This window comes from Bombina bombina, chromosome 4 (genome assembly GCF_027579735.1).
Source record: "Bombina bombina isolate aBomBom1 chromosome 4, aBomBom1.pri, whole genome shotgun sequence".
In the NCBI taxonomy this organism is placed as follows: Eukaryota; Metazoa; Chordata; class Amphibia; order Anura; family Bombinatoridae; genus Bombina; species Bombina bombina.
Genome location: NC_069502.1, coordinates 827,025,617 through 827,052,175, shown reverse-complemented (window position 1 = coordinate 827,052,175; position 26,559 = coordinate 827,025,617). Strand labels below are relative to the sequence as shown.

The 26,559-nt window shown below is 37.7% G+C and overlaps 1 non-coding gene across 1 annotated transcript; it reads left to right on the top strand.

The window, feature by feature from the left end:
* The first annotated feature begins 15,003 nt into the window (after nucleotides 1-15,003).
* LOC128658537 (U5 spliceosomal RNA) lies at nucleotides 15,004-15,117 on the top strand. Its single transcript, XR_008402218.1, has one exon. It is a non-coding gene; the product is annotated as a U5 spliceosomal RNA (small nuclear RNA).
* Nucleotides 15,118-26,559: the final 11,442 nt, after the last annotated feature.

Sequence of the window (26,559 nt, the reverse complement as noted above, 5' to 3'; positions counted from 1 at the left end):
ATGATTGTTCCTAAAAAGGGAACTCTTGTTGACGGGGCAGGGAACTCTTTTCTACGTTCACCTTCCACCCGTGAGACCTGAGAAAGGCTAGAACGATGTCTGTATGAGCCTTTGTTTTGAAAAGAGACGACGCTTGGATTAGAATGTCGTCTAGATAAGGTGCTACAGCAATGCCCCTCGGTCTTAGAACCGCTAGAAGGGACCCTAGCACCTTCGTGAAAATTCTGGGAGCAGTGGCTAAACCGAATGGAAGAGCCACGAACTGGTAATGTTTGTCCAAAAAGGCGAACCTCAGGAACTGATGATGATCTTTGTGGATAGGAATATGCAGGTACGCATCCTTTAAGTCCATGGTAGTCATATATTGACCTTCCTGGATTGTTGGTAAGATTGTCCGAATGGTTTCCATTTTGAATGATGGAACTCTGAGGAATTTGTTTAGGATTTTTAGATCCAGAATTGGCCTGAAAGTTCCCTCTTTTTTGGGAACTACAAACAGATTCGAGTAAAAACCCAGACCTTGTTCCACTGTTGGAACTGGGTTTATCACTCCCATTTTTAATAGGTCTCCTACGCAATGTAAGAATGCCTGTCTCTTTATCTGGTCTGAAGATAAGCGAGACATGTGGAACCTTCCCCTTGGAGGGAGTTCCTTGAACTCTAGAAGATACCCCTGAGAGACTATTTCTAGCGCCCAGGGATCCGGAACGTCTCTTGCCCAAGCCTGAGCGAATAGAGAAAGTCTGCCCCCCACGAGATCCGGTCCCGGATCAGGGGCTACCCCTTCATGCTGTCTTGGTAGCAGCAGCAGGCTTCTTGGCCTGTTTACCCTTATTCCAGCCTTGCCATGGTTTCCATGCTGGTTTAGGCTGGGAAGAGTTGCCTTCTTGTCTGGAGGCCGCAGAGTTAGGATTCCTGAAATTGCGAAAGGAACGAAAATTGGATTTGTTCTTAGCCTTGAAAGGCCTATCCTGTGGAAGGGCATGTCCCTTTCCACCAGTAATGTCCGAAATAATCTCTTTCAATTCCGGCCCGAAAAGGGTCTTACCCTTGAAAGGAATATTAAGCAATTTATTCTTGGACGACACGTCCGCCGACCAGGATTTTAGCCAGAGCGCTCTGCGCGCCACTATTGCGAAACCTGAATTTTTCGCCGCTAACTTAGCCAATTGGAAAGCGGCATCCAAAATAAAGGAATTAGCCAATTTTAGTGCGTGAATTCTGTCCATGACTTCATCATATGGAGTCTCTTTTTGGAGCGATTTTTCTAGTTCCTCGAACCAAAAATACGCTGCCGAGGTGACAGGAATAATGCACGAGATTGGTTGAAGAAGGAAACCTTGTTGAACAAATATCTTTTTTAGCAATCCTTCCAATTTTTTATCCATAGGATCTTTAAAAGCGCAACTGTCCTCAACAGGAATAGTTGTGCGCTTAGCTAATGTTGACACTGCCCCCTCCACCTTAGGAACCGTTTGCCATGCGTCCTTTCTGGGGTCAACCATGGGGAACATTTTCTTGAATATAGGAGGCGGAACAAAAGGTATACCTGGCTTTTCCCACTCCTTAGTCACTATGTCCGCCACCCGCTTGGGTATCGGAAAGGCATCAGCGTGCACTGGGACCTCTAAGAATTTGTCCATCTTGCACAATTTCTCTGGAATTACCAAAGAATCACAGTCATCGAGAGTAGTTAGGACCTCCTTAAGCAGGGCGCGGAGATGTTCTAACTTAAATTTAAATAGTACGACATCAGTGTCTGCCTGCTGAGAAACTTTTCCTGAATCAGAAATTTCCCCCTCAGACAGACCCTCCCTCGCTACCAATTCGGATTGATGTGAGGGTACAACTGATAAATTGTCCTCAGCGCCAGCCTGCTCATCTTCTGTATTTAAAACTGAGCTATCACGCTTTCTAGGATAGGATGGCAGTTTGGATAACAGATTTGCTATAGAATTATCCATTACTGCTGTTAATTGTTGCATAGTAACAAGCATTGGCGCGCTAGATGTACTAGCCTGCGCGGGCAAAACTGGTGTTGACACAGAAGGAGAGGATGAAGAACTATCCTCACTACCTTCATTAGAAGAATCATCTTGGGCAATCTTATTCAATGTGTCAGGACTGTCCGTACTGTGTTTGGACGCTATGACACAATTTGCACATACATTAATAGGGGGAACCACCTTGGCTTTCATACACACAGAACATAAGTTATCTGAAGGTATAGACATGTTAGACAGACTTTGGCAGGCTAATAATGCAATAAAAGCGTTTTTAAAGAAAAGCGTTACTGTCCCTTTAAATAATAAACAGACACACTTTATTTCTGATATGTTGAAAAACAATGAAGGCAATGTCCGATTTTTACAAAATTTTTACCCCAGAGTCCCAATGCCTTGAAAGTATTGCACACCAAGTTTCAAGACTTTAACCCTTAAACTGAGCAAACCGGAGCTATTTGTTTAATTTAACAACTTTAGTACACTACAATCACAGCCACAGCCTTGCTGCGGCTCTTTACCTTCCCTGAGAGTTATTCAGCAATGAAATAAACCTTCCTGAGTCCGTTTTTTGAAGCCACAAGACCCCTCACATGAAGCTGCATGCACTGCCATGGAAGTAAACTGCGCAATTGAGGCGCGAAAACGGGGCCTCCTTCCTCTGCATACCAGAGTGAAGGGGCCTTTCTGAGAGAAATAGTAGTCTAACTAAAAACGTTCCCAAAAGTGCTTTTACATACTCAAAAACACTGCCAAACATGAAATAAATCAATCGATGTAGCCCACAATAGTGTCAACCAGTATAGAGCCCAATAATAAGCCTTAATCTGTTATAAGTCTAAGAAAATGGATTACTTACCCCTTAAGGGAAAACTGACAGTCTTCTAGCATTAACATGTCTTGTTAGAAATATGACTGATCATACCTGTAGCAGATAAGCCTGCAAACTGTTCCCCCCAACTGAAGTTCTCTGGTTTCAACAGTCCTGCGTGGGAACAGCAACCAATTTTAGTTACTACTGCTAAAATCATACTCCTCTTTTAACAGAAATCTTCTTCATTTTCTGTTGTAGAGTAAATAGTACAAACCGGCACTATTTTAAAATAACAAACTCTTGATAGAAGAAATAAAAAACTACAACTAACACCACATACTCTTTACCATCCCCGTGGAAATGCTACTTGTTCAGAGCGGCAAAGAGAATGACTGGGGGGCGGAGCCAGAGGGGGGGCTATATGGGCAGCTTTTGCTGTGCTCTCTTTGCCATTTCCTGTTGGGGAAGAGAATATTCCCACAAGTAAGGATGAAGCCGTGGACCGGACACACCAATGTTGGAGAAAAGTACTTTTTTTATACACTAATTGTTTTTTTAGTTATACATATTTACATTTTGTTCACAATGATATTATTTTCCTATTTTATTTAACAACAGCTACTCACTGTGAAATTTCCCACTCCTCACGCTCAGTAGAAAAGCCCCTGCTCACACCTAGGACAGATCCTGAAGAATAATTATGTAGAAGTAATTGATGAATTCGTGGACTCATTATGAATTAAAACAAATTTTGAAGGCTTGCTACTCATGTAGTTTGGCTAATAATGTTGTGAAAAACAGATAATAAAAAACCAATATAGACAAGAGATAATCTTTCCTGCCAGGGTTAAAGTGTCTACATTGGAACAACTGTTTTTTGTGACACAGACAAATTGAAATCACACGATTGCGAGATTTCAATTATTGGATCAGGTCTGGGGGGCGTCCCTAGGAACGCCTTCCAGACTGCGTTCAAATCCAGGAAGCACAGAAGGCTTTAGGACAGCTGTTTGCTATGACGTTCTATTCCGTCATAACGACTCTAAAGCCCAGTGTAATTATGACGGAATAGAACGGCATTAAAAGGTTAAGAAGACTTTTGTTGCTTGTTTTGTCTTCTGGATTGCTATATAGGATTTAATATACAGTGAAATAATATACAGTGAAATATGTCAATAAAATATTATGCAAACTAATTTCCCATATTAGTATTATTTAATTTGCTTTGTTCTCGTAATATTCTTTGTAGAAGAGGCTTAACAGACCAGTCAACACAGTAGATTTGCATAATCAACAAATGCAAGATAACAAGACAATGCAATGGAACTTAGTCTGAACTTTTTTTCTTACCATTTTTAGTGATGTCTATTTCCATTCCCCCCTGTACCATGTGACAGCCATCAGCCAATCACAAATGCATACATGTACCATGTGACAGCCAAACAAATGCATTCACGCTTATTCTGTGAATTCTTGCACATGCTCAGTAGGAGCTGGTAACTCAAAACATTTAAATATAAAAAGACTGTGCACATTTTGTTAATTGAAGTAAATTGGAAAGTTGTTTAAAATTGCATGCTCTATCTGAATCATGAAAGTTTAATTTTGACAAGTAGCACTTTGCTATTTCCCAAAAATTTTTTTAGTAGACAACCCAAACTATTGATCTAGGCCCATTTTGGTTTCTCACTGAAATTATTTACAAACAGCTTGTGCAATTATGGCACAAATGGTTGTGAATGTTTCTCTGGGATCCCCTTTGCTCAGAAATAGCAGACATATATGGCTTTGGCATTGCTTTTTGGTAATTAGAAGGCCGCTAAATGCCGCTGTGCATCAAATGTGTATTGTGCCCAGCAGTGAAGGGGTTAATTAGGGATAGGGTGATCATATTGTCACTTTAAAAAGGGACACATATGAAAAATACATATGTCAGGGCTGTTTAAAGATATGCTTTGTATAAGAACCCTGACATATGTATTTTTCATGTATTTTTCAAGCGGCAATATGGTCACCCTAATAAGGGAGCTTGTAGGGTTAATTTTAGTTTTAGTGTAGTGTAGTAGACAACCCAAAGTATTGATCTACGCCCATTTTGGTATATTTCATTCCGCCATTTCACCACCAAATCCCTGACCCCCTCAAACAGCTCTCTACCCTTCCCCACCTCACAATTGTCGCCGCTATCTTAAAGGGACACTGAACCCAAATTTTTTCTTTCGTGATTCAGATAGAGCATGCAATTTTAAGCAACTTTCTAATTTACTCCTATTATCATTTTTTCTTCGTTCTCTTGTTTTTTTATTTGAAAAATAATGCATCTAAGCTTTTTTTTTTGTTCGATACCTGGACAGCACTTTTTTAATTGGTGGATGAATTTATCCACCAATCAGCAAGAACAACCCAGGTTGTTCACCAATAAATGGGCCGGCATCTAAACTCACATTATTGCATTTCAAATAAAGATACCAAGAGAATGAAGAAAATTTGATAATAGGAGTAAATTAGAAAGTTTCTTAAAATGTCATGCTCTATCTGAATCACGAAAGAAAAAATTTGGGTTCAGTGTCCCTTTAAGTACTGGCAGAAAGTCTGCAAATAAAAGGCTATATACATATAGTTATTCTGCAGTGTTTATCCCCCCTAGCCCCCAACCTCCATGACCCCCCCAACCGCTCTCTAACCCTAAAAAAATATGCCTTTTGAAATAAATCAATAAAATCCCCATTTTTCTGTAGTGTAGCTGCCCCCCCAATACCCTACCCCCTCCCAGATCCCTTGCCCAACATTGGATTCCCACTCCCTCCATCTCATGCATTCAATTGCATCTAATGGAAATGCGGAGCACGCACGCATGCACGCCACCACCCGCACGCCCACCCACCTCCCTGCTGCTGCTCTCACCCACCAATGATCGGCAACATCAATGGCCGATGCAGAGACGGCCACAAAATCTGCAGCGCTTCAAACCCCAGAGGAACATGACCTTAGCCGTTAAATGTTATAAAGTATATTAATATAACAATGTTGATTGTGCAAAGCTGGGGAATGGGTAGTAAAGGCGTTATCTATCGTTTTAAACAATAACAATTTTAGTGTAGACTGTTCCTTTAAGGGGAATGGGAACAGAGAAGAGAAATTTACAGTCAAACTTGTCTCATTAAAGGCACATTTTTGTAGGGGCAGAAAGGTTAGGGTTAATGACTGCCATAAGGGAGTTAATTTTATTATCCACTTGGGATAAAAAAACATAATTTATGTAAGAACTTACCTGATAAATTCATTTCTTTCATATTAGCAAGAGTCCATGAGCTAGTGACGTATGGGATATACATTCCTACCAGGAGGGGCAAAGTTTCCCAAACCTCAAAATGCCTATAAATACATCCCTCACCACACCCACAAATCAGTTTAACGAATAGCCAAGAAGTGGGGTGATAAGAAAAAAGTGCGAAAGCATATAAAATAAGGAATTGGAATAATTGTGTTTTATGAAAAAAATCATAACCACCACAAAAAGGGTGGGCCTCATGGACTCTTGCTAATATGAAAGAAATGAATTTATCAGGTAAGTTCTTACATAAATTATGTTTTCTTTCATGTAATTAGCAAGAGTCCATGAGCTAGTGACGTATGGGATAATGACTACCCAAGATGTGGATCTTTCCACGCAAGAGTCACTAGAGAGGGAGGGATAAAATAAAGACAGCCAATTCCTGCTGAAAATAATCCACACCCAAAATAAAGTTTAATGAAAACATAAGCAGAAGATTCAAACTGAAACCGCTGCCTGAAGTACTTTTCTACCAAAAACTGCTTCAGAAGAAGAAAACACATCAAAATGGTAGAATTTAGTAAAAGTATGCAAAGAGGACCAAGTTGCTGCTTTGCAAATCTGATCAACCGAAGCTTCATTCCTAAACGCCCAGGAAGTAGAAACTGACCTAGTAGAATGAGCTGTAATCCGTTGAGGCGGAATTTTACCCGACTCGACATAGGCATGATGAATTAAAGATTTCAACCAAGATGCCAAAGAAATGTCAGAAGCTTTCTGGCCTTTTCTAGAACCGGAAAAGATAACAAATAGACTAGAAGTCTTTCGGAAAGACTTAGTAGCTTCAACATAATATTTCAAAGTTCTAACAACATCCAAAGAATGCAACGATTTCTCCTTAGAATTCTTAGGATTAGGACATAATGAAGGAACCACAATTTCTCTACTAATATTGTTGGAATTCACAACCTTAGGTAAAAATTGAAAAGAAGTTCGCAACACCGCCTTATCCTGATGAAAAATCAGAAAAGGAGACTCACAAGAAAGAGCAGATAATTCAGAGACTCTTCTGGCAGAAGAGATCGCCAAAAGGAACAAAACTTTCCAAGAAAGAAATTTAATGTCCAATGAATGCATGGGTTCAAAGGGAGGAGCTTGAAGAGCCCCCAGAACCAAATTCAAACTCCAAGGAGGAGAAATTGACTTAATGACAGGTTTTATACGAACCAAAGCTTGTATAAAACAATGAATATCAGGAAGATTAGCAATCTTTCTGTGAAAAAGAACAGAAAGAGCAGAGATTTGTCCTTTCAAGGAACTTGCGGACAAACCTTTATCTAAACCATCCTGAAGAAACTGTAAAATTCTCGGTATTCTAAAAGAATGCCAAGAAAAATGATGAGAAAGACACCAAGAAATATAAGTCTTCCAGACTCTATAATATATCTCTCTAGATACAGATTTACGAGCCTGTAACATAGTATTAATCACAGAGTCAGAGAAACCTCTTTGACCAAGAATCAAGCGTTCAATCTCCATACCTTTAAATTTAAGGATTTGAGATCCTGATGGAAAAAAGGACCTTGCGACAGAAGGTCTGGTCTTAACGGAAGAGTCCACGGTTGGCAAGAGGCCATCCGGACAAGATCCGCATTCCAAAACCTGTGAGGCCATGTCGGAGCTACCAGCAGAACAAACGAGCATTCCTTCAGAATCTTGGAGATTACTCTTGGAATAAGAACTAGAGGCGGAAAGATATAGGCAGGATGATACTTCCAAGGAAGTGATAATGCATCCACTGCCTCCGCCTGAGGATCCCGGGATCTGGACAGATACCTGGGAAGTTTCTTGTTTAGATGAGACGCCATCAGATCTATTTCTGGAAGTTCCCACATCTGAACAATCTGAAGAAATACCTCTGGGTGAAGAGACCATTCGCCCGGATGCAACGTTTGGCGACTGAGATAATCCGCTTCCCAATTGTCTATACCTGGGATATGAACCGCAGAGATTAGACAGGAGCTGGATTCCGCCCAAACCAGAATTCGAGATACTTCTTTCATAGCCAGAGGACTGTGAGTCCCTCCTTGATGATTGATGTATGCCACAGTTGTGACATTGTCTGTCTTAAAACAAATGAACGATTCTCTCTTCAGAAGAGGCCAAGACTGAAGAGCTCTGAAAATTGCACGGAGTTCCAAAATATTGATCGGTAATCTCACCTCCTGAGATTCCCAAACTCCTTGTGCCGTCAGAGATCCCCACACAGCTCCCCAACCTGTAAGACTTGCATCTGTTGAAATTACAGTCCAGGTCGGAAGAACAAAAGAAGCCCCTGAATTAAACGATGGTGATCTGTCCACCACGTCAGAGAGTGTCGTACAATCGGTTTTAAAGATATTAATTGAGATATCTTTGTGTAATCCCTGCACCATTGATTCAGCATACAGAGCTGAAGAGGTCGCATGTGAAAACGAGCAAAGGGGATCGCGTCCGATGCAGCAGTCATAAGACCTAGAATTTCCATGCATAAGGCTACCGAAGGGAATGATTGTGACTGAAGGTTTCGACAAGCTGAAATCAATTTTAGACGTCTCTTGTCTGTCAAAGACAGAGTCATGGACACTGAATCTATCTGGAAACCCAGAAAGGTTACCCTTGTCTGAGGAATCAATGAACTTTTTAGTGAATTGATCCTCCAACCATGATCTTGAAGAAACAACACAAGTCGATTCGTATGAGATTCTGCTAAATGTAAAGACTGAGCAAGTACCAAGATATCGTCCAAATAAGGAAATACCACAATACCCTGTTCTCTGATTACAGACAGAAGGGCACCGAGAACCTTTGTAAAAATTCTTGGAGCTGTATCTAGGCCAAATGGCAGAGCCACAAATTGGTAATGCTTGTCCAGGAAAGAGAATCTCAGGAACTGATAGTGATCTGGATGAATCGGAATATGCAGATATGCATCCTGTAAATCTATTGTGGACATATAATGCCTTTGCTGAACAAAAGGCAAGATAGTCCTTACAGTTACCATTTTGAATGTTGGTATCCTTACATAACGATTCAATATTTTTAGATCCAGAACTGGTCTGAAGGAATTCTCCTTCTTTGGTACAATGAAGAGATTCGACTAAAACCCCAGCCCCTGTTCCAGAACTGGAACTGGCATAATTACTCCAGCCAACTCTATATCTGAAACACATTTCAGAAATGCTTGAGCTTTCACTGGATTTACTGTGACACGGGAAAGAAAAAATCTCTTTGAAGGAGGTCTTATCTTGAAACCAATTCTGTACCCTTCTGAAACGATGTTCTGAATCCAAAGATTGTGAACAGAATTGATCCAAATTTCTTTGAAAAAACGTAACCTGCCCCCTACCAGCTGAGCTGGAATGAGGGCCGCACCTTCATGTGGACTTAGAAGCTGGCTTTGCTTTTCTAGAAGGCTTAGATTTATTCCAGACTGGAGATGGTTTCCAAACTGAAACTGCTCCTGAGGATGAAGGATCAGGCTTTTGTTCTTTGTTGAAACGAAAGGAACGAAAACGATTATTAGCCCTGTTTTTACCCTTAGATTTTTTATCCTGTGGTAAAAAAGTTCCTTTCCCACCAGTAACAGTTGAGATAATAGAATCCAACTGAGAACCAAATAATTTGTTACCCTGGAAAGAAAGGGAAAGTAGAGTTGATTTAGAAGACATATCAGCATTCCAAGTTTTAAGCCATAAAGCTCTTCTAGCTAAAATAGCTAGAGACATAAACCTGACATCAACTCTGATAATATCAAAAATGGCATCACAGATAAAATTATTAGCATGTTGAAGAAGAATAATAATATTATGAGAATCATGATCTGTTACTTGTTGCGCTAAAGTTTCCAACCAAAAAGTTGAAGCTGCAGCAACATCAGCCAATGATATAGCAGGTCTAAGAAGATTACCTGAACACAGATAAGCTTTTCTTAGAAAGGATTCAATTTTCCTATCTAAAGGATCCTTAAACGAAGTACCATCTGCCGTAGGAATAGTAGTACGTTTAGCAAGGGTAGAAATAGCCCCATCAACTTTAGGGATTTTGTCCCAAAATTCTAATCTGTCAGACGGCACAGGATATAATTGCTTAAAACGTTTAGAAGGAGTAAAGGAATTACCCAAATTATTCCACTCTCTGGAAATTACTTCAGAAATAGCACCAGGAACAGGAAAAACTTCTGAAATAACCACAGGAGATTTAAAGACCTTATCTAAACGTTTAGATTTAGTATCAAGAGGACCAGAATCCTCAATTTCTAAAGCAATTAGTACTTCTTTAAGTAAAGAACGAATAAATTCCATTTTAAATAAATATGAAGATTTATCAGCATCAACCTCTGAGACAGAATCCTCTGAACCAGAAGAATCATTAGAATCAGAATGATGATGTTCATTTAAAAATTCATCTGTATAAAGAGAAGTTTTAAAAGATTTTTTATGTTTACTAGAAGGAGGAATAACAGACATAGCCTTCTTGATGGATTCAGAAACAAAATCTCTTATGTTATCAGGAACACTCTGAACATTAGATGTTGATGGAACTGCAACAGGTAATGGTACTTTACTAAAGGAAATATTATCTGCATTAACAAGTTTGTCATGACAATTAATACAAACAACAGCTGGAGGAACAGCTACCAAAAGTTTACAGCAGATACACTTAGCTTTGGTAGTTCCAGCACCAGACAGCGATTTTCCTGAAGTATCTTCTGACTCAGATGCAACGTGAGACATCTTGCAATATGTAAGAGAAAAAACAACATATAAAGCAAAATTGATCAAATTCCTTAAATGACAGTTTCAGGAATGGGAAAAATGCCAAGAAACAAGCTTCTAGCAACCAGAAGCAATGAAAAATGAGACTTAAATAATGTGGAGACAAAAAGCGACACCCATATTTTTTTTAGCGCCAAATAAGACGCCCACATTATTTGGCGCCTAAAAGCTTTTGGCGCCAAAAATGACGCCACATCCGGAACGCCGACATTTTTGGCGCAAAAGAACGTCAAAAAATGACGCAACTTCCGGCGACACGTATGACGCCGGAAACAGAAACGATTTTTTGCGCCAAAAAAGTCAGCGCCAAGAATGACGCAATAAAATGAAGCATTTTCAGCCCCCGCGAGCCTAACAGCCCACAGGGAAAAAAGTCAAATTTTTTAAGGTAAGAAAAAAGATTGATTTAAATGCATTATCCCAAATATGAAACTGACTGTCTGAAAATAAGGAATGTTGAACATCCTGAGTCAAGGCAAATAAATGTTTGAACACATATATTTAGAACTTTATTAAAAAAGTGCCCAACCATAGCTTAGAGTGTCACAGAAAATAAGACTTACTTACCCCAGGACACTCATCTACATGTTTGTAGAAAGCCAAACCAGTACTGAAACGAAAATCAGCAGAGGTAATGGTATATATATAAGAGTATATCGTCGATCTGAAAAGGGAGGTAAGAGATGAATCTCTACGACCGATAGCAGAGAACCTATGAAATAGACCCCGTAGAAGGAGATCATTGAATTCAAACAGGCAATACTCTCCTCACATCCCTCTGACATTCACTGCACGCTGAGAGGAAAACCGGGCTCCAACCTGCTGCGGAGCGCATATCAACGTAGAATCTAGCACAAACTTACTTCACCACCTCCATAGGAGGCAAAGTTTGTAAAAACTGATTTGTGGGTGTGGTGAGGGGTGTATTTATAGGCATTTTGAGGTTTGGGAAACTTTGCCCCTCCTGGTAGGAATGTATATCCCATACGTCACTAGCTCATGGACTCTTGCTAATTACATGAAAGAAATTAGACAATTTATCATTCAAGGTATTAACAGAAATTTCCATATTGTCAGATTGAGACATAATGAATTAATAACAAATATAATAATAACAGGGGCACAATTGAATAATAATGATACATTAAAATAATTGAGGTAAATCAACCATCTGAATTACTTAAAATTTGTTAGGGAAAAAATGATGTATGGGAAATATAATATCCAACCTGCAAAAGAAATGAACAAATGGGGACACTTAGTGAAGAACAAATAAAATTACAGGGTAATAATGAATGGGCAAAAACAAAAGGTAATTTCCTTACAATGTAGCAGATATAACTGGTGTCACGTCGAAATGTGCGACCCGATGGAATGTGCGACCGTGACATCACCACATTCCTGAGCGCACACGTGACTGGTTGCAAAATCAGACGGAACAGCTGTCTGTCATCGGATTTTGTAACCAGAAAGTGTGCATGCGACAGACAGGTCACATAATTTGTACATCACTGTTAATAATAACATTAAAGATTGGACTAATGTCTCATCAACTAGGATGTATGATGGGCAGCTTTATTAACTTGTATTTTGCGTACAGTGTAATTATTAAACAAATCCGTAGCATCAAAGTCAGAGCCACGTCAGACAGTTACCCGTGGAATTTATCATAATACAAATAAAGTTGAAATGACTGTAGAGAGCATTAGAAAATAGTTTGGAAGTTATTGAAACTGAAATCATTTTAAATTTGGACATGGCATTACCCCATAACTCGTGTCATATCTGTGTGCTACATACTGTTAGTGTTAGTCAATGTGTTTAGTAATAGTGACGTTTATAAACCACAGTTTGAGACCACAGTAACCCTAGTCAGACAGCACATAAGTCTGTAGTGACAATAGTAGGTTGTACACCATATTCTAATGGGTATCAAATCTCTCCCTCTGAGCAGTCAGCGTTCTTGGTATGGTCCCAGGGAGGAGGGGGGGGGGCATAGCCTGTGAAGGAAGTGTCTCTAGCAGGTGATTGGTGGTCAACCAGTCACGTGTATGCTCAGAAATGTGGGGACGTCACGGTCGCACATTCCGTCGGATCGCAGATTTCAACACAACATCGTCTACAAACAAACAGCTCAGGAGGCAGAGATAACTGAAAGGACTGTGCGTTAACTCTGAGGTAAGTTTGAAGGTGGGAAAATGGGGGGGAAGAAAAAGGGGGCGTGTCGAGTGAATACCAGGAGAAAAACAGCTGACCCTGAAAGCAGCCTAGGAAACAAAGGGACCTGTAAAACCCCAAATTAGGAAGCGACACAAGCGGTAAGGACCGCAACATCAATACATAAATAAAAACTAAAGTATGAAGAAAATTTAAAATATTTTATTAAACGATGATAAAAAAATAAGGGAAGAAAGGAAACTTATGTAAGTGAAATATATTATCCAACCGGTTAGAAAAAAACAATACTTAGGGAAATACAAATATTGTTAACAAAAGAAATATAGAATGTACTTATCTGCACAAGCAGCAAAAAGAAAGGAGGAATTGGGACTATTTGGACAGTTTATGGGCACTACGATCATGCTTATTGGCTTATCTCATCAGTTCATTTGCATGTCTCTTGTTCATTGGTTCTTGTTTTCACTGTTATGTTCAACTTGTTTATTTTTTATTGATATGTTGTTTCTTTGAAAAGCTGCATAAATAGTAAAAAGAAGATAAAGTAAAATAGGAGTCTCTGTGCTTGTAATAAAATCCCTGTAACTAGTACAGACTCGCATGGAAGTAACAGTACAAAAGCGCATCTCACAGCGCTGAATTACAACTAAACTCTCAGCTTACGTACAGAGCTGACTGGTCATGAAAGGTTAAATAACCACAATGCATTGCGATGTTTAGTTTAAAAAAAAAAAAGTACTTTTTTTATACACTAATTGTTTTTCAGTTATACATATTTACATTTTGTTCACAATTATATTATTTTCCTATTTTATTTACACAACAGCTACTCACTATGAGTATATTTCTTACTCCTCACTCTCAGTATAAAAGCCCCTGCTCACACCTGGGACAGATGTACATAAAAATATGTACAAGTAATGGATGAATTCGTGGACTCATTATGAGTTTAAACAATTTTTGAAGGCCTGCTACTCATGTAGTTTGGCTAATAATGTTGTGGTAAAACATATAATAGAAAACAAATATAGACATGAGTTAAATCTTTCGTTTTGATTATTTAATTTATCTATTTATACCTAGCTATCTTTAACCTTTTAAAGCCGTTATGCCGTTCCATTCCGTCATAATTAGACTGGGCTTTAAAGCCGTTATGACGGAATGGAACGTCATAACTAACGGCTGTCCTGAAGCCTTCTGTGCTTCAGGGATTTAATCGCGGTCTGGAGGGCGTTCCTAGGATTGTAGGGACGCCCCCCAGATGCGATCCAATAATTGAAATCTCGCGATCGTATGCACGATCGCGTAGTTTCAATTTGTCTACATCGGAACAGTTGTTCCGATGTAGGCACTTTAACCCTGTCACGAAAGGGTTAAAATCCATAAAGTAACAGAAAAGTGACAGCATCTTTACTGTATAGTCTCTTGCAGTTGGTCATCCTGAAACATATTTGACATTTTATAATTTAGTATGTATGAATTTCTCAGGGATGTGTAATTTTGATACCTTATTTATCCTAATCATTTTTGTTGTTTCTAGTTTAAGAATAAATGGCAGCATTAAAGGCCCATGAAAATACCAACACAAGTCTGGGTTTTGATGAAGTGCACAAAAACAAAAATACCTCCCCCTCCAAAAAAACAACAACAACAAAGAAATAAAATGAACTTTGTGCATGAGTAACCTGATAATGTTCTCATTTGCATACCCATGGTGCATTGCAAAAGAGTTTTAGAATGTGCTTGTGTTTTATTAATTCTATTTTCAAAACTACCTAAATAAATGTAACGACTTGATTATTTGTCAATATAACGTAATTGTACATATTTCATACTAAGAAATGTACATTTATTTTTTCACTTTAGGCTTTATAGGAGTTACTCTAAACTCCACTTATATTTAGATGGTGAATGAGCATACTCTGGTTTCTCTTCAGATCAAATAAATCTTTCGCCTTTTACTAAAGATTTCCGTGGAGAAGAACAGCTATGAGTTTTCAATAATTTTTTAAGGCTTTACATTATAGAGCTACTAACATGAGTTAATAATAGATAAATATTTTCCTTTTATTGTGTGGCTTTTCAAGTATCTGAATAATATAGACTAGTAGAACATTTAAAAAATATTGCTTAATGTTTAGGATTTTGCTTTATTTGCTCCTTTAAGAGTCTGTCACTGCAGACGCTATTGTGTGATGGAAAAAGCGCGGGCTCCAGAGATTCTTTCAAAGATTCTTTAAAACAGTTTTAACCTTCTCTTTAGAAATCTTCTTTACAATAGAATTAAATATCGAGTAAATTCATGAATAATAATGATGATTACAATATTTACAGAAGTCATAAAAGTTAAATTCCCATTTTAAAGATGAGCACATAGATTACAGAACAAAGCATAAATGTGTTCTTAATAAAGAAAAGTTATATAATACCACAAAAGAACAATGTATCAAAGTTTGTTTCAAAATTATTTAGTGCATCGTTTAGTTTTTAATAAATATCAAAAGGAAACAGCTGTCACTAAAGGAAGAGAACAAGATTTGGGTCTGCAGCTTGTTAAGTTCCTATTTATTGAATAAACCCTGCTATTTTGTGGTTGACAACAGGAGCCTTTGTAAGTTTTGGGGGGAAAGTCCGGGCTCGTGATTTTTTTTATCATTTATTTTACTTTGTAGGTTCTCTCTACTAACAAGTTTTATTAACAAACCTTATTTTTATTTATCTCTATATCATAATCCCTAACCATATTAAAATGTGTCCTTATAAATACTGACAGTTCTATATATTTGTATCCATGCATTATTTATATTTAAACAGAAAAAAGTCACTATGGATCAGTAGTTTATAACTTACATGGTTACATACAATTACATTTGTTAAATAAAAAGCTCTGTCAATTCTAACATTGAAAGTTAGTTATTAGAAATTATTCCAGGAAACTAGAAATATTTTTGTTTGTACTGTAATTCCATTTCCTATCCTGCAGCGCCACCTACTGGATATTGTTATGTTCAAATATTTTCCTTGTGAGATTCTCTCACTTTATGTGCAAATTGTATAATTTCATGTTGATAAATTATTTAAAAATACATTGTTTTCTAATAATCATAAGTCAACTGCATCTGGCTTTTTTTTTTTCATCTAAAACCCCCCCGATAAATTTCAATATACTTTAGTCTTTTCTCCAAACAAATATGCTACTTATTATAGTTTTTACATTTGGAAGGAAAAGCCGTAATGTGACCATTTAAAAGAACAACAATATAAACACCCATAGAATAACATAAACGGTTTATTTGGTATCAATGAGAGCAGATAGGAAACTCATTACTGAATGTGACCCAGAATTATGTTATAGAAGGCGCCATCCCATAACACAATGCACAGAAACTCACATTGTCTTCTTGCTGTGGTCTCCTCTAGCCCCTTTATCTGTTCTTATTGTATAGATACCTAAACTGTATTGTTTGTAGTCTAGAAGTAAATTTATATTCATAAACGTAAACTCTATCAGATCTTATCCAAGAAAAACAATTAGACACTAAAACTACTAGAGATGAAACCATAACATTACGTATATGAGCATTTGTTTTATATAAAATACATGGAGATAGATTTATGTTTACAGCTTGTGCACTTGTAAAAGAAAGTTATAGCTCCGGTCACAGCTGTGTTTTTCTAGGTGAAATGAGGGATATAAAGTATAAGTGATTGTATCTCTTGGTGCTAAACATACAGTTTGTCTTCAAACACATGTGGGCACCAGCATTAGGAATTAAACATAAATTATATAATTATAAATAGCCTCCTATCACCCTTCTAAAGCCAAAGGTACCATTATTGTGGGGGAAGTCCGGGCTTTTTCCTCCTTATCAAAACAGTTGTAACATTTTAGTATAATGAAATCATCTTCTGAACTAACAAACTGCTATACTTGTTACAAATACATCGTTACAATGTGACAGATATAATTGTGCCAATCTCAGTGTTATAAATAGTATTTAAATAGTGGTGAATGCAGATGTGTATCCTCTCTCCTATTTAATGTATTTCCAGCCTATGGCTTTTAATTAACGTAAAATAGTGTAAAATATGCAATGGCTATAAACTCTATAAAAACTGACAGTAATCCCGTTTCTAAAAAAATAAATAAAAAAATATGATTAACCTCTTAAGGACATATGACGGAATTTTTCCGTCATAAAACAATTGAGCAAACTGAAAGTGGTGTTCTTAAAGGGTTAAAGATTTTTGTAAACACCCAAACAAATGTAATTGTTTAACTTTTATGCATCTAATCTAAAATGGCCGATTTGTAAATTGTAAATAATGTACATATGAAAGCACAAGCTCTGATAGTGAATATGTGGGTAATTATTAATTCTTTGTGTCTATATAATCATTATAAAGCTCTATATAAAAACATATAGGTGGTACTTTGTGATGGAGTGAACCTGAAAGGGAACTAAGCGCTTGTTAGAGCTTCATTTGTTGTGTGACGTGTCCTCTTGTCATTGGTTACAGGAGCTGTTAGTGGTAAAAAAAAAAGCCCAGGCTCCTGCATTTGTTTCATTTTTTATCTTCAATGTAAATTATTTAACATTTCTCCCTATATATAATCTTAAAGACTCAGAAACAGTCTCCCCAGTAATTCACGGTAATTTTATTTCTACATTAACATTTAGATGTAAATTTGAAATAAATCAATATGAGACAAATCTATTTCATAATCATATTTTCCCAGGTAATTTAAGTCATAACTTCTGGAACGTGTATGTGAAATGTATTATTTTAACCTGTGGGTATAAAGGAGCTTAAACATATTATAATAATATTATTATATCACACACTAAAGAATTAAATGTTACTGCATTATTACACTTACAGACCAATGACTCCTTTCTTACTTGTGTCAGAAAATGTCCCTTTTGTAGTAGCAACATTGCTGATGATTTACAGTTACATTAATTATTTGATACACTGTAACATTTATACACAATGTTGGCTACTGAAGTTTAACTCATTTGTTTCACATCCATAGGTAGATATATATCAAGTTACTACATAAAACATGATGTATTATTAAAGTGAAAGTCAACCCTAGCGTTTTACAAATGCTAGGATTGACTATTGTGTCACGGATACTGGCTGCAAGGGCTAAATCCCTACACCCCTACAATCTCACCTCTGTTGTTTCTCAGTGGTTTTGGGCTCCTCAGTGCAACCACAATCTCTGGAAGCTTTTTGTTGGCTTGTTTTTGTGTTCTAAACTTGTTAAGAGAACTCCTACCCAGATAGCATGTATTTTTGCTGCAAGTTTGAAAATGAATTGCTAAACTCTTGCTAAACTGTAAATTTGCAGCAAATATGACACAATTGTGTATAGCATTTGTTTTTTTTCTGTAAAAATTGCAAATGAATTGCTAAACTCTTGCTAGACTTGCCAAGCTTCAAAAGTTTCCTGCACATTTGTTGCAAGTCTGTGTAGAAAGTCTTCAGAATAGACTTGCTTTGTAAATTTGCTGCAAGTTTGCCACAATTGTGTATAGCATGTGGGTTTTTTCTGTTAAAATTGCAAAGGAATTGCTAAACTCTTGCTAGACTTGCCCAGCTTCAAAAGTCTGCAGCACATTTGTTGCAAGTCTGCGTAAAAGGTCTTCAGAATATCTGCTTTACAAATTAGCTGCAAATTTTCTGCCAGATTACAAGTGGCACACTATTTTTTTTGCGTATGAATTAATGTGCAAGTTTGCATCCTTTTGGGCATGCAGATAAGTAAATGCGAACGTGAGAGTGCAATCACAATTTAGGCTTGTCGGGTTAATGTGACTTCAGAGCTCTGGTTAACTGTTACACACGACTAAATAGTTGCACTATACACATTAAAAACATATGTAACAGTACAGTTACATTCATATTAACACTGTCTGATAAAAATTATTGCATAAAATATTGCATTACAAAGTTAAAAGAGTGCAAAAATATGAGATGTCTCAATTGCAATCCTGCGCTCATGTTTGCACAAGTTGGCAGCTGTTATTTTTTGTTGTTGTTCAAAATAAGGCTCCATTAAAACCTAGGGGAAATACGATCCTACGTTCACAAATTCGCAAAGCCTTTTTTTCTGCACGAGGATGCAACAACGAGAGCCCAAAATTGTTACTTCCAACCTGTAATAAGTGCATAACTTGGTGCACAATAGTAAAAAATTGAGCGCAGATAACACGCTCGCGGGAGTGCAAAATTGTGTTCCACAACTTGTCCGTCTGCTCCATAACTTGTCCGCCTGCTCTGAGGCGGCGGACAGAAATCAACCCAATCGCACATTGATAAATATGTCCCTTAATCTTGCCCTTTATGTTTCCCCTACATAAATTTAATTTTGGTACCTAAAAATTCACTATTCCTTGATTTTACATATTTATTGATTTGAAGATATTTTGCTTTGATTATACTTACATTGAAGTCATACCGTGGAAGTAATAATTTCTTTGACTCATCTTTTTATACTATCTATGTCACTTTTAGCACCTTTAGGAATTATTTCAACATATATTAAAATATATTATATAACATAATATATAATGAATTTTACTATTTACCCTTTGAAAAGCTGCAAACAAAATATTTATTACGTAACAAAGGGCCATAATCCTCTTCATTCTGAATTAGAAACTAAAATATATTCAATGGAATCATTGTCAATATTTTTTTCTGAATTTCTTCTATCTCTATGCTGGCAGTTTTTTTTATCATCCGATAAGACAACTCTGTTTAACAATATTACATTCACTTTATAAAAACACATAGTTATAAAACGTCACTTATCTTTTTGACTCATCTGGACTCCAGTCCAGTCTGGACTATTATAGTCATGGATCAGGGTGGGGAGCAGACACCTATGCATTTGTCAAGATTGTGCGAGTGAAGATCTATAGTTTGATTTATCAACACCCGTATGCATTTGTTTCCGCGTGAGGAGATTGGCCGCAAATGTGCAGGGGGTGGCATTGCACAAGTATTTCACTATAAATGCTTGTGCAATGATAAACTTGCTTTAACTTACGCTGTAGGTCTTACACAGTGTTGGGTTAGTGCGCAAACAATACATATTTTTTTTAAAGCGCGCTCTATTGAAAACTATATGGAGAAGAAGTTAACAGGATCAGTATCCAAAGTCCTGAAGTTAGCATGCATCCAGTTTTACTCATGTTCAAATAATTTACTTTCAACTTGTAATACAAGCGCTAAATCTGTCTGTGTTAAAAGTTTACTTTCAGCTGTGTTTATGAGCAAACAAAATAAATATTTAACGCACCACTTGTAATCTGGCCCAATATGTGGTAGCAAGGTAAATTGTCTGTAATCACCATCCTTATGATAATAAATAGAAAAAGTAGTAATCTTGCTATCTTAGCCCACCATCCACCAACTGTACAATATATACCTTTATCATTTCACCTACACCCATTCATTCTGTTTGCCTATATCTTACAAAAGCAATAAAACATGAAACCTAAAAAAATGTTTTCATGATTGAGAAAGAAAATACAATTTTAAAAAACTTTCCAAATGTTCTTCTATGATTTATTTTGCTTTATTCTCTTGGTATCCTTTGTTGAAGAAAATCAATCATTACTGGGAGCTAGTTAACACATTGGGTGAACCAATCAGCAGCTCCCGAGCCTATTAAGGGTTGCTTTTCAACAAAGGATACCAAGAAAACAAAACAAATTAGATAAAAGAAGTAAATTGGAAAGTTCTTTTTAAATCACATACTATATCTGAATCATGAAACAAAACAATTGGGTTTAATGTCCCTTTAAACTGGAGACACATCAGGTCATCCATCATCCATCCCCACCCACTAGACAACCAGGAATCATTGATCTTTAATAAAAGTTATATAAAACAAATGGACATCATAAAATTTGCTGTTCCCCTAGTGGTGTTGATGGAATGACCTGGGCTGTAACCCTGTGTACCCATTTCACAAACTATTATTATTATTATTATTATTATTATTCTGAGTGTTAAAATTCTGCACTTCAAATGTATTTTTAAGTTCCGCATGTGCTTTTCAGATGGGATGATGAGCCACAATCAGCACTGCTAGGCACATTTTTGTACATATCGACACAAGAGAAAAATAAAAAAACAATGGGACACACAATATAAGTGTTTGTAGAAAAGGCAGGAGACTTTGGCCCATATTTATCAAGCTCCGTACGGAGCTTGAAGGGCCGTGTTTCTGGCGAGTCTTCAGACTCGCCAGAAACACAAGTTATGAAGCAGCGGTCTAAAGACCGCTGCACCATAACCCTGTCCGCCTGCTCTGATGAGGCGGACAGGAATCGCCGGAAATCAACCCGATTGAATACGATCGGGTTGTTTGACACCTCCCTGATGGCCGCCGATTGGCCGCGAGTCAGCAGGGGGCGGCGTTGCACCAGCAGCTCTTGTGAGCTGCTGGTGCAATGATAAATGCGGAGAGCGTATTGCTCTCCGTATTTAGCGAGGTCTTGTGGACCGGATCTGCACTGTCGGATCAGGTCCGCAAGACCTATGATAAATAGGGGCCCAAGTCTGCGTTTACACAGTAATACATTATAATAAATACTGAGTTAACCCTTTAAGAACACAGCTTTCTGTTTGCTCAATTGTTTTATGACGGAAAAATTCCGTCATATGTCCTTAAGAGGTTAAAGTGGGTAAAAGCCAATTAGTATATTTAAAAAATAAATAAAAAAAAAACACTTTTTTTTGTGGCGGAAAAGCAATACTGCAAAGTCCAAATCAAATATTACACTGGTAATCAACTTTAGTATCTGGAAGTAGCTTCAATGTTCAATGCTTCTCCTCACCAGCCCATATAATTTGGACTTTCCGGCTCTGACAAATAGCTGCAGTACATTTAACAAGCTGAATCAATATGTATAGGCTGTGGACTCGCTCTCGTGGTTCAGAAATCTCCCATTCAAAATGCTCAGTCTCTTGTAATGGGCAACGCATGTGAGTTACTTGTTGGTGAAAAGGAAATCCGGATCTGCACAATCGCTACCATTATTTGCTGTTCTGCGTAAAGTGATGAGCGCTGTGTACGTGCAGTCATAATACTCATAAACAGGTAGCAAAAGAGCAGGGCACACACTAAAGGGGTATGTAAATAGCCTTCAGTGACAGGCTTTGCATAAAGGTCCTCACAGAGGATAGTACAGAAGTCAGCTTTCAATTCAAATTCTCGTGAAATATATTAAAAAGGTGAGGATTCATGACAGAAACATATCTTTTTAATATTAATGAAATAATCCTTTCCACGATCATTTTTTTTTGTTATCTGCCCCTTTAAATATAGAAAAATTGGTTATTAAAGAGACAGCTGCTGTTATCTTAGTGCCCTGGAGCAACATACTAAGGCTTCTATTTAAGCCAAAAGTTTCTATGTGCACACATCTGAAGAGACCGCTGAAATGGGAGGGTTAAAGATTTTATTCGGCATCACAGGAGAAGCTTTCAAGAAGTGAAAAAAAGAAATGAAAACGCATGCAGCAAGAAAATGAGATTAATAAACAAACAATGACATCTACTAAACTAAGGTAGGTAAACCTATTACCAAAAATTATCATTTACTGTGCCTTTTGTGAGAACTTTTACTGTGAGCATGCATGTAAAGCATACTTAAAGGTGCAGTCTAGTCAAAACTAGATAATAAAAAATGCACTTTTAAACAACTTTCCCATTTACTTTTATCATCAAACTTGCTTTGCTCAATTGGTATTCTTTGTTGAAAGCTAAACCTAGGTAGGCTCTTATGCTAATTTCTAAACCATTGAACCACCTCTTATCTCAGTGCATTTTGACAGTTTTTTACAGTTAGACACTGCTAGTTCAGGTGCGTCATATAGATAACATTGTGCTCACTCCTGTGTAGTTATTTATGAGTCAGTGCTGATTGGTTAAAATACAAGTCTGTCAAAAGAACTGAAATAAGGGGACAGTCTGCAGAGGCTTAGATACAAGGTAATCACAGAGGTAAAAAGTATATTAATATAACTGTGCTGGTTATGCAAAACTGAGGAATGGGTAATAAAGGGATTATCTATCTTTTAAAACAATACAAATACTTGAGTAGTTTGTCCCTTTAAGTACACAAAATAAACAGTGTGCATGTGAAGCATACTTAAGTACACTGCATGTGCTCAGAACTGGTATTGCATGTATTGCGTGGGAAATGACTCAGCATGTGTCATGTACACAACCACTGGCTCTCTTCGCAGATACACTTTTTAAAATTAGTGTTTATATGCTCCTATTAGGAAACGTACATTTAAACAGTGATATATATTTTTCTAGAGCATTTTTGCTAATGCATGTGTATTGGCAAAATGATTCTATTCAGTTTACATTAGACTGTGTTTAGTATATACAGTAATATTGTGTGCAGTGTGGTCTTACCACCATAGAGGGCGCTGCGGCTTTTGACTGCACTCACTGTCTCACTACCATGAACTTTCTGTGTGCTGCAGACAAGCCATGTGCAATCAGGTAAGATCAGCCATTAGATTAGATATATAAACCAGAGTATCTCAATAGCTCTGCACACATGTAACATAAGTATACACTAATGATTTGTTTAGTAGCATTAGTAAGTCACCTGCTACACAACTAGATTTAAATGTTAAAGGGATAATCCAAATACAATTAAAATGTGTATCTTTATTTTTTTGCTTCAAAATGAGCATTTTTGTAATATACAGACATTAGAAAACTCTTTTAGCAAATATATCACTGTTTTATATGAGAGATGTTACTGTTAAGTGTATGTAATATATAGAGACATTAGCAAACAAACTGCATCTGCTTGTGACTTTCTGATATAATGGTGTAGCAGTACTAGAAGGGTGGGAGCTGTATTTTATGAATTGCTTTGATGCTGATCAGAAGCCTGGCAGGGGTTAATACTTTGGGTTGCTGTGGGTTACAGTATTTGTGCAGTTTAGAATGACTATGTCCTGCTATGTAGATGCTGAAGGGTTAATAATGTAACCCTTGCTTGTTTAATTTGGCCCTAAATTATTGCAAAAGTATTATTCATATGCAAGTAGGGTTGCCAGTTGTCCTTAAAAATATAATACTGGACAGCCATACAGATAAATTTCATTAACCCCTAATCTGCCCCCCCCCCAATGTTGCCGGAATCTAACTACAAGTATTAACCCCTAATCTGCCGACCGGACATCGCCGCCACCTACATTATAGCTATTAACCCCTAATCTGCTGTCCCTAACATCGCCGACCCCTACATTATAGCTATTAACCCCTAATCTGCCCCCCCAACGTCGCCGCAATCCTAACTACAAGTATTAACCCCTAATCTGCCGACCGGACATCGCCGCCACCTACATTATAGCTATTAACCCCTAATCTGCTGTCCCTAACATCGCCGACCCCTACATTATAGTTATTAACCCCTAATCTGCCCCCCCCAATGTCGCCGCAATCTAACTACAAGTATTAACCCCTAATGTGCCGACCGGACATCGCCGCCACCTACATTATAGCTATTAACCCCTAATCTGCTGTCCCTAACATCGCCGACCCCTACATTATAGTTATTAACCCCTAATCTGCCCCCCCCAATGTCGCCACAATCTAACTACAAGTATTAACCCCTAATCTGCCGACCAGACATCGCCGCCACTATAATAAATGTATTAACCCCTAAACCGCTGCACTCCCGCCTCGCAAACACTATAATAAATTTTATTAACCCCTAATCTGCCCTCCCTAACATCGCCGCCACCTACCTACAATTATTGACCCCTAATCTCCCGCCCCCAATGTCGCCGCTACTATAATAAGGTTATTAACCCCTAAACCTAAGTCTAACCCTAACCCTAACACCCCCTAACTTAAATATAATTTAAATAAAACGAAATAAATTTACTATAATTAAATAAATTAATCCTATTTAAAACTAAATACTTACCTGTAAAATAAACCCTAAGCTAGCTACAATATAACTAATAGTTACATTGTAGCTATCATAGGATTTATATTTATTTTACAGGCAACTTTGTATTTATTTTAACTAGGTACAATAGCTATTAAATAGTTATTGACTATTTAATAGCTACCTAGTTAAAATAATTACAAAATTACCTGTAAAATAAATCCTAACCTAAGTTACAATTAAACCTAACACTACACTATCATTAAATAAATTAACTACAAGTAACTACAATTAAATAAACTAAACTAAAGTACAAAAAAACCAAACACTAAATTGCAAAAAATAAAAAAATATTACAAAAATTTTAAACTAATTACACCTAATCTAAGCCCCCTAATAAAATAACAAAGCCCCCCAAAATAAAAAATGCCCTACCCTATACTAAATTACAAAAGTTAACAGCTCTATTACCTTACCAGCCCTTAAAAGGGCCTTTTGCGGGGCATGCCCCAAAGAAAACAGCTCTTTTGCCTGTAAAAAAAAACACAATACCACCCCCCAACATTACAACCCACCACCCACATACCCCTACTCTAACCCAAACCCCCCTTAAATAAACCTAACACTACACCCCTGAAGATCTCCCTACCTTGAGTCGTGTTCACCCAGCCGGGCCGAAGTCTTCATCCGATGGGGCAGAAGAGGACATCCAGACCGGCAGAAGTCTTCATCCAAGCGGGGCAAGAAGAGGTCTTCCATCCATCAGAAGTCTTGATCCAGACGGCATCTTCTATGTTCATCCATCCGGAGCGGAGCATCCTGAAGACATCCAACGCGGAGCATCCTCATCTTTCTTGATCCGACGACTAAATGACTGTACCTTTAAGTGACGTCATCCAAGATGGCGTCCCTTGAATTCCGATTGGCTGATAGGATTCTATCAGCCAATCGGAATTAAGGTAGGAAAATCTGATTGGCTGATTCAATCAGCCAATCAGATTCAAGTTCAATCCGATTGGCTGATCCAATCAGCCAATCAGATTGACCTCTCATTCTATTGGCTGTTCCGATCAGCCAATAGAATGCGAGGTCAATCTGATTGGCTGATTGGATCAGCCAATCGGATTGAACTTGAATCTGATTGGCTGATTGAATCAGCCAATCAGATTTTCCTACCTTAATTCCGATTGGCTGATAGAATCCTATCAGCCAATCGGAATTCAAGGGACGCCATCTTGGATGACGTCACTTAAAGGTACAGTCATTTAGTCGTCGGATCAAGAAAGAAGAGGATGCTCCGCGTCGGATGTCCTCAGGATGCTGCCACTCCGGATGGATGAACATAGAAGATGCCGCCTGGATCAAGACTTCTGATGGATGGAAGACCTCTTCTTGCCCAGCTTGGATGAAGACTTCTGCCGGTCTGGATGTCCTCTTCTGCCCCATCGGATGAAGACTTCGGCCCGGCTGGGTGAACACGACTCAAGGTAGGGAGATCTTCAAGGGGGTAGTGTTAGGTTTAT